This window comes from Panicum virgatum, chromosome 7K, assembly GCF_016808335.1.
Source record: "Panicum virgatum strain AP13 chromosome 7K, P.virgatum_v5, whole genome shotgun sequence".
Classification (NCBI taxonomy): Eukaryota; Viridiplantae; Streptophyta; class Magnoliopsida; order Poales; family Poaceae; genus Panicum; species Panicum virgatum.
This window is the reverse complement of record NC_053142.1, coordinates 47970125-47977988: the sequence shown is the minus strand read 5'-3', so window position 1 is coordinate 47977988 and position 7864 is coordinate 47970125. Positions and strand designations below refer to the sequence as shown.

Below are 7864 nucleotides of genomic sequence, written 5' to 3'. Positions count from 1 at the left end.
TTCAAACTCGGTTTGTAATAATAATTCAATTTCATACTCTGTGCTGTAAAATTTGCGGAATGTTGTACGCTCAGGACTACTTTGTCGATCCTGTTTCAAGTGGTTTAATCGGGATTTTACCCGATAGCACTGCCGGATTACTCCGTTTTAAGTGCGTGTTAACCCTGGTTGCCGTTTCGGTGATGGTTAGCGCACTTAAGCCAGATTAATTTAGGCGGGGCTGCCACATGCTAGCAGCAAACCATCCCTCGCTGCCATGGCCTCCGCCGTCACCACATCTAGGACGTGTTCGTAGAACTTTGATGACGCCTCCAAAATTTTGCCACTGTCATCCCTAATCACAGCTCCTCCTGACCCAGAGCAAGATGCCGACACAAATGATGCATCAATATTCACCTTACACCAGCCGTCATCCGGTCTCCTCCAAACTCTCCTTCGACTAGGAGGATCCACTCTCGTTTCCTGAGTCAGGCATATCCTCAATCATTGAAGTTATGTGCATACTCGCGAGCACTAGGTTCCAATGCTTGTGTCTGTGCCTTCGTGCGTTGCGTCCCGACCACAAGGAGCAAATACTGCAAATGATCAAGGCAGCCTCTTGTTGGGTACAAACCTTGCCTGTTATTAGATCTGCAGTCCAAGTAGCCAGGTGCAAGTTGGGTAATTTGCATCCCGTGATATCCTTTAAAGCCTTCCAGAACCGAGTGGCAAAAGTGCAGCTAATCGCCACATGGAACAATGATTCCCCCGGCTCTCCGCATGCTTCACAATGATCCTCATTTGAGACGTGCCTCCTCCGCAGTTCCGATTTAGTGGGTAAGAAATTCTACATAGCTCTGCACCAGAAAATACGGACCTTGGGTGGCACTTTCAGTTTCCACACCTTCTTCCACCATCTTATTTCTTCTTATGTACTCGTTTCATTCAGCTTGAATGATTCCAGCTGGTCACTTTCTTTTTTCAGCATCCTATAGCAAGATCGCACTGAGTACAAACCATTCTTCTCGAAAGCCCATGTTGTCAAATCCTCACTCATTCGAGGACCAGGCTTTAGTTTAAGAATCTCCTCCGCATCTATGGTACAGAAAGAATCCCGCACCTTCTGAATATTCCACTGTCGTGACTCAGGGAGGAAAAGTTCACATACCCTTTCGGCCTGCACATCCGGGAGGTGGACAATTGGTTTCATCATTGTTGTGCCTCCGATCCACTTGTCTGACCAAATATTAACAGAGTCTCCGGGTCCCACTCTTTTAATTAAGCCCTTCACTAGCGCTTCCCTGCCAAAAAGGATGGCACGCCATGTCTCCGAGCTCTTCTTCTTCCTTGTTGCATCTAGGAAGCTGCATGCTGAAAAATATTTTCCTTTTAGCACCTTGGCACAGAGGGAGTCCGGCTTCATGATCAGGCGCCAGCGTTGCTTCCCCAGCATAGCTTGATTGAATAGTGGTAGATCCCGGAATCCCATTCCTCCATCATCCTTCGACCTTGTAAGCTTTGACCACCGCTGCCAATGAATCTTGTGGTTAACAATTGAACTTCAATAGTTTTGAGGCAACAAACTCTACTATTTTGTAGAGCTTCAAATGAACAAAGATAATATTATGAGAAGAACATTCGGCGACAACACATTAATTCAGTCAACAGTTACAAAGAAGGAGAGGTTATTAAAAAACCATATACCCGTTCCAAAAAAGAGGGGCTAATGTAAAAGGAATAAAATTGGTAGAATTTAGTAAAGTTGATGGGTCTAAGGTATGCCACTTTACATATTTTTAATATAACAATTTCTAGTTGAAAATTTCTAAAGTTTACCCTTTTTATTTAATTTTTTGTTTTTATTTTCTCATCATAAGGTTTTATGGAAAATTATTTTTATTTTCTCAGCATAAGAAATTAGACCTTATGTATCATAACCTAAAGTAGCTTAAACATATCCTTATGTAGCATAATACGACCAAATCTAGCGAACTAGCTATTGCAGAGCAGTGTGCAAGCCTGCATAGGCATGTGTAGGCAACCGAACATGAGCACCTCCATTTTTAGGTGGCAAGAGGGGAGGGGAGCAGCTCCATTTATACGTCTTTATGGTGTTGTGTATTGCCATGTGGCAACTTCTACTCTTTTCTTTACAAAATATCTAACTCTAGAAGTTTCTTCATCCATATCCAACTATACAAAATATCTAAACCCATGAAGCATGACAACTCCTCTCTCTTACCATTTTTAAATTAATCTAGAATCATCACAAGTATGCATTGTTATTTTCAACAACTACCTTTCTTGGACCAGGTTTCCCTCATGGTGGAGAATATTCTAGAAGATTGTCCTCCTATTTTCAACTCGATTGAAGTTAGCAGAGAAAGCTATGAGCAATTCCTTTTCCTTCCGTGTGGCAATTGGTAAATGTATGTGCTGCATACATCTATGATGATAGGGTTTTGCAATAGGTTATATTCTGAATTTCCAAAAAAGTAAGTTGTTTCCTGAGTAGCTATCAGAATTGAGATAATGTTGTGATATTGGGTAGAATTATTCTACATTTCGCTACGGACTGGAGTTGTTTCATCCTGGATTAGTCCTCATGTATGATTGAATTCGGCATTCCATGTTTGTGCCTCCACCTGATGGAATTTATAGGTCAAGGTGGTTTTTGTCAAATCAATTATTGCTCATATCATATGAATAATTGCATTATGTGTAGGTAGGTTGTAGGGGTTATGTCAACAATCTCTAAACGTTGGTGGGGCGGATGGCGAGAAGAGAATAACACATTTGGCGATAAAGGTCACCAACATAAGCCGTAGACATATGATGAGCTCTGGAACCAACCAATGTTGGAGAATGCTCCGACATATGAAAGTATAGTAAATATGATGGATAGATGCTCGACCCTAATGCCAACTTTGTACTCTGGGTCACTTGTTCTCATCCTTTGATGATTAACTTCCTTTGCTCCAGAAACCCCTAATATTCTAATACTGCACTGCTTGTTCTAATATGGTCGCTAATATGATGTTCTAAGAATAATACTATCTTCTTATTAGTGATCGAACCATCAAGATATGGACCTGGGATGATAAGATTGGTGATGTTGATGATGAAGTTCCTCTTAGAGCTAAGGCTGTTGTAGGTGCACATAATAAATATATTAATTTTGAAGGGCCGAACTACTTGCATATGGTAAAAATAAATAAAATTATTTTTATTCAGATTTAACAAGTATTAGATGCTTTTTAAAAATATTTAAATCAAAAACAAAATTATCTTTAGTATTTTATTCCACAACTTATTATTGATATTATCAAGTGGCTCCACTTTCCCTTTGTAGAAAGTGTAAAGTTTTTTTTAAAAAAAACGTATCTTCTATATCACATTCCGCTCACTACACGGTAGTCTTTTTTATCGCGTAGTTTTCGTGCTATTATTATACATGATAGCTTTTTTGAAGATATAATTTTCTTGATACAACACTCATACAACAATGTTGCATTATATTTATTTCAAATTATTATCTTCTTAGAAGCCAATGCCGTTTCGGGCCAATGCCTCGGGTCGTCGTCCGCCCATTCTGCGGCTCTTCTGTTTTGTTCTCGATTGACTCCAGTCGAGCCTTACACAGGAGATAAGCATCATGCGTCAAAAAAAGAGAAAAAAAAGAAAAAAATAAGAATACCTGCTGCTCTGTGCTCTCGTCGCCTCTGAGGCATGCTGCTATGTTCTGCATCGGCTGGCTAGACTGTCGAGTATCAGTAGCTGGGTAAAAAAACAAAAGATAATAGTTTAGAATAAATATAATACAACACTGTTGTATTGAGGAAATCATATCTTCAGAAAATGTATCATATAAAATGATAGCACAGAAACTACGAGTAAAGGACTATCGGTAGTGAGCGGAACATGTTAGAAAGGATACGTTCTGCTAAAAAATTTTACACTTTCTACAAAGAGAAAGTGGAGCTACTCGATAATAACTTGTGAGATGAAATACTAAAGGTAACTTTACCTTTTCTTTTAAATATTTAGAAAATATCTAATATTTATTTAATATGAATAAGAATAATTTTATTCATTTTTACAGAAACGCGAAAGAATTTCTGCATACAGAAAATTAAAATATGGCCCACCAGAAGATACATAGTTCCTTAAAACTCTGTGTTGGGTTACGTGCAGGATAGCCGCTATCAGCTCCAACAACTTTGTCTTTAGTAAGTATTGCCAGGCCTATGCTTCATCATCTATTTTTGGTCTAATATTATAACTTTTGCTGCATCAATTGTTTTGTGTCATACAATATTTTATATCATTGACATTGGACAATCTTTTTTTTCTGTGGATGAAACCATATTTCTGCACTTATATTATCTCTTTTAATAGATTGCTTAGTTTCCCCTCTCTATAACTGAATGTTGACGCCGTCTCGACATGTTACTCTGTAAGAGGGCAAAAAGATCATGCCATTTGCAAGGAAGATTAATCGGTGGGCTGACATTCCCCGTCACTTCAACACACAAGTATAAAGGACTACCCTGTAGTGAGTGGAACGTGGTAAAGAAGATACGTTCTGCTAAAAAAAATTTACACTTTCTGCAAAGAGAAAGTGGAGCCACTTGATAATATTGATACTAAGTTGTGAGATTAAATGCTAAAGGTAAAAATTATTTTCGTTGAAGATGAAAGAAAAAGGGTGGAAGGCTCAAGGCTGCTCAGAGAGAGAAAAAGGAAATTTTATCTGAGAATGTGCCCTCTTGGATTGAAGAAAAGGTGATTACTCAATATCTCTATTTGTCCCCACCACATTTATAGCCTCATTAAACGTTGGTGGGACGGATGGCGAGAAGAGAATAACACATTTGGCGATAAAGTTCGCCAACTTAAGCCATAGACATATGGTGAGGAACCAAACAATGTTGGAGAATGCTCCAACTTTGTACTCTGGGTCACTTGTTCTCATCCTTTAAAGATGAATTGCCTTTGCTCCAGAAACCGCTAATATTTCTAATATTTCAATACTGCACTGCTTGTTCTAATATGGTCGCTAATATGATGTTGTATGTACCAGTGCTGTTATTTAATTATGTATACTAGAAATATTGCTATGGGAAGATATATAAATTTAGTAATTAGTATATAAAAATACATAGTATATGTCGGGTGATGACTTCAATCTTTTCTTATTTTACTTGTCAAGCGCTAATTCTAAATAATTTTGGACCATTAACTTAACATACAACCATCCAAATTTCGATTAGGACCTGGATCGATGGATCAAGGAATCATTACTTGTTTTAGTAACAAAAAAGTAGAGATAGAGATAAAGACTAATCTCGCATTACTCGTTGTTATTATATAATAGCTGCGGTTCAAATACAAGCCCACATATATTTAGTATCCTAAGAGCAACTCCAACGGAGAGACTAAATTTGAGCCCCTATATTGCTTTTAGGAGCCAGCCTATAAAAATTTAAGGGCTTCAAACTCCAGCAGGGTGACTAAATTTAGAGGGCCTCCAGTTCTAGGGACTCTGGACCAAAATTTAGTGGCCTCCCCAAAATGGGGGCTCGCATAGGGGCCCGGTTGGAGATGTTTTTTCTACTGGGAGACTAAAACAAGAGATAGAGTCTCATTTAAGGGCCCGGCTGGAGTTGCTCTAACTAACATTGTCGCGCGGATATACTCCTCCATCTCACGCTTAGTCCATAGAGGTACTCACTTCACGTACTCGATCCTGACGCCGCCGACGGTGATTGTGTCCCCTGCGCACCTCGATCGGCACGAGTGACACGACAATCGTCTTGTCCCCGTCGGCGCCGATGTCGTCCAGCAGGTCGCAGATGCCGAACCTCGCCGCGGTCTTCAATTCTTCATGGCGCCCTTGTCCTTTCCCGACCGCCCCGAGTGCGGTGTCAACGCCACGCTCCCCACGCACTCCGGCGCCGCCGCGGTGGCCGCCCCGCTCCGGGTCTGGTTCACGAACACGTCGAACTTGATGAACTTGGAGCAGTCGGCGACCTCAATTCCCTCGACGACCAGCACCTCCTCCTCGTCCTCCTTCTCCCCGCGGCTCCTCGACGTCCCGGGCCGGGCCACGGCCACCCTCACGGTCCGGCTCAGGGTCGCCGGGAGCGTGTCCGCGGCGAGCTCCGGGGACCCGGCCTCCGCGGACGGCCTGGCGTCCAGCCACGGGAGGCCGACGTCCTGGTAGGTGTAGCGCAGCGCGGCGGCGTCGAGACAGTCGCGGACGCGGACGGGGCGGGCCTCCTCGTCGTAGAAGAGGAAGCTGGCGTCCAGCCAGTCGGGGTCAGTGAAGGCGGTGTTGCCGGGGCGGAGGCCGCTCCAGACGTGCCACATGCGGTCGACGTTGCCGTGGTGCGCGAAGAAGACGGGGTCGCGCGCCGCCGAGTAGAAGTTGCCCATGTCCTCGCCGTTGGGCTGCCTCGGGTCGCCGCTCCAGAAGTGTAGTATGTTGTGCGGCGTGTTTTCGATGGTGCCCGCGCCCGGGTCCGGCTCGTCGCCTTGGCGATACGGCTGCCTTCTTCTTCTTGGCACCGGAGATCATCTTGTGCAGATACAAACGTTAATTATTTGACAAGACTGATTACGTACGTCCTAGTTGACTTGTTAGTCATGTATCAATTCTGGATTACGTCCTAGTTAAGTTGTTGATCTGTTGGTCCTCATCAGGTTCCGATTGATACTGACCTGACGGTACATGATCCTGAGGTTCTGATCGATCTGCTGATCTCTTGAGATGGTCAAGTCGTCGGTCCCATTGTAGTCAAGGTCCAGCGTGAACTGTGGCAGGTGAGCAGGGTTGCGCCTCTCGTCGTACAGCGGCGAGGACTGATCGGCGTAGATCGCCGGCAGCGTCATGCCGCCGGGCGCGTCCAGTTCCAGAACGGCAGAGCGAACGTGTCGTCGCCGATGATCCTCTCGTGGAAGTACAGGTAGAACCTGCGTCCGATTTTTTTTTTGTCAAATAATTAAGCAGTGATGCATGTAGACATGACACTCGACAGACAGCACATGCATGGATGCGTGCATGTACTTAATGTACCTGTGCCACGGGAAGAAGAGCCAGCAGCTGTGGATCTGGAGCTCCAGGCCTGGGAACCCGACCTGGTCGTACGCCCCGTTGCAGTAGGCGCAGTGCACACGCCACTGCTGCGCGAAGCTGCGCGGGTCGTCGTCCGGCAGCGCCTTCATGAGCGCCACGGCCCGCTCGTACTTGGCCAGGTACTCCTCGTCCACCAGGTGCGCGGCCGGGCGCACGCAGAGCGGCGAGGAGGCCGGCGGCGGCGTGAAGTCGACGATCGCCGTGCCCGGGCGATACGTGAGGCAGCAGCTGACGTCGGCCGCCGTGTCGGGGAGGTCCTCGGGCGGGTGGCAGCTCTGGAGGTCCGGCGCCGCGAGCGCGCCGCCGCCATGCGTCGTCGTCGGCGCGAGGCCGGCGGCCGTCGCGGCCCCGCCCAGGCCGAGGAGCACGCCGCGTCGGTGGACGCGGCCGCCGGTAGCCTTGCAGCATGAGAGGCGCCGCGGTTTTCTCGCGTCCTTGCTGCGGAGGAGGTGGCTGCGCATGCACCGGAGCGTCTGGAGGCTGGACGGCGTGTGAGATCGAGGACTCGAGGTGCGGCGACACCTTGCGGTGGCATGGCGGCGCTCTCCATGGCTACGCTCAAGGCGGATCATCGGACGTGCTCGTGCTGTGTGATGAACTTGCGATGGGCCGGCACCGTGGCATACTGGCATACATGGTTGGGTATATATAGAGCGTGTGGGCGTAGTGGCTGGCTGTTTGTTTGATTGTTTGTTGCGTGTTCTATGCCGTCGTGTCGAGATTTGGTCCGGTGGCATGCACGTGCGT

General features: G+C 45.7%; 1 pseudogene; it reads right to left on the bottom strand.

The window, feature by feature from the left end:
• Positions 1 to 5709: 5709 nt before the first annotated feature.
• Positions 5710 to 7578, bottom strand: LOC120640341 (annotated as a pseudogene).
• Between the last annotated feature and the right edge of the window lie 286 nt (positions 7579 to 7864).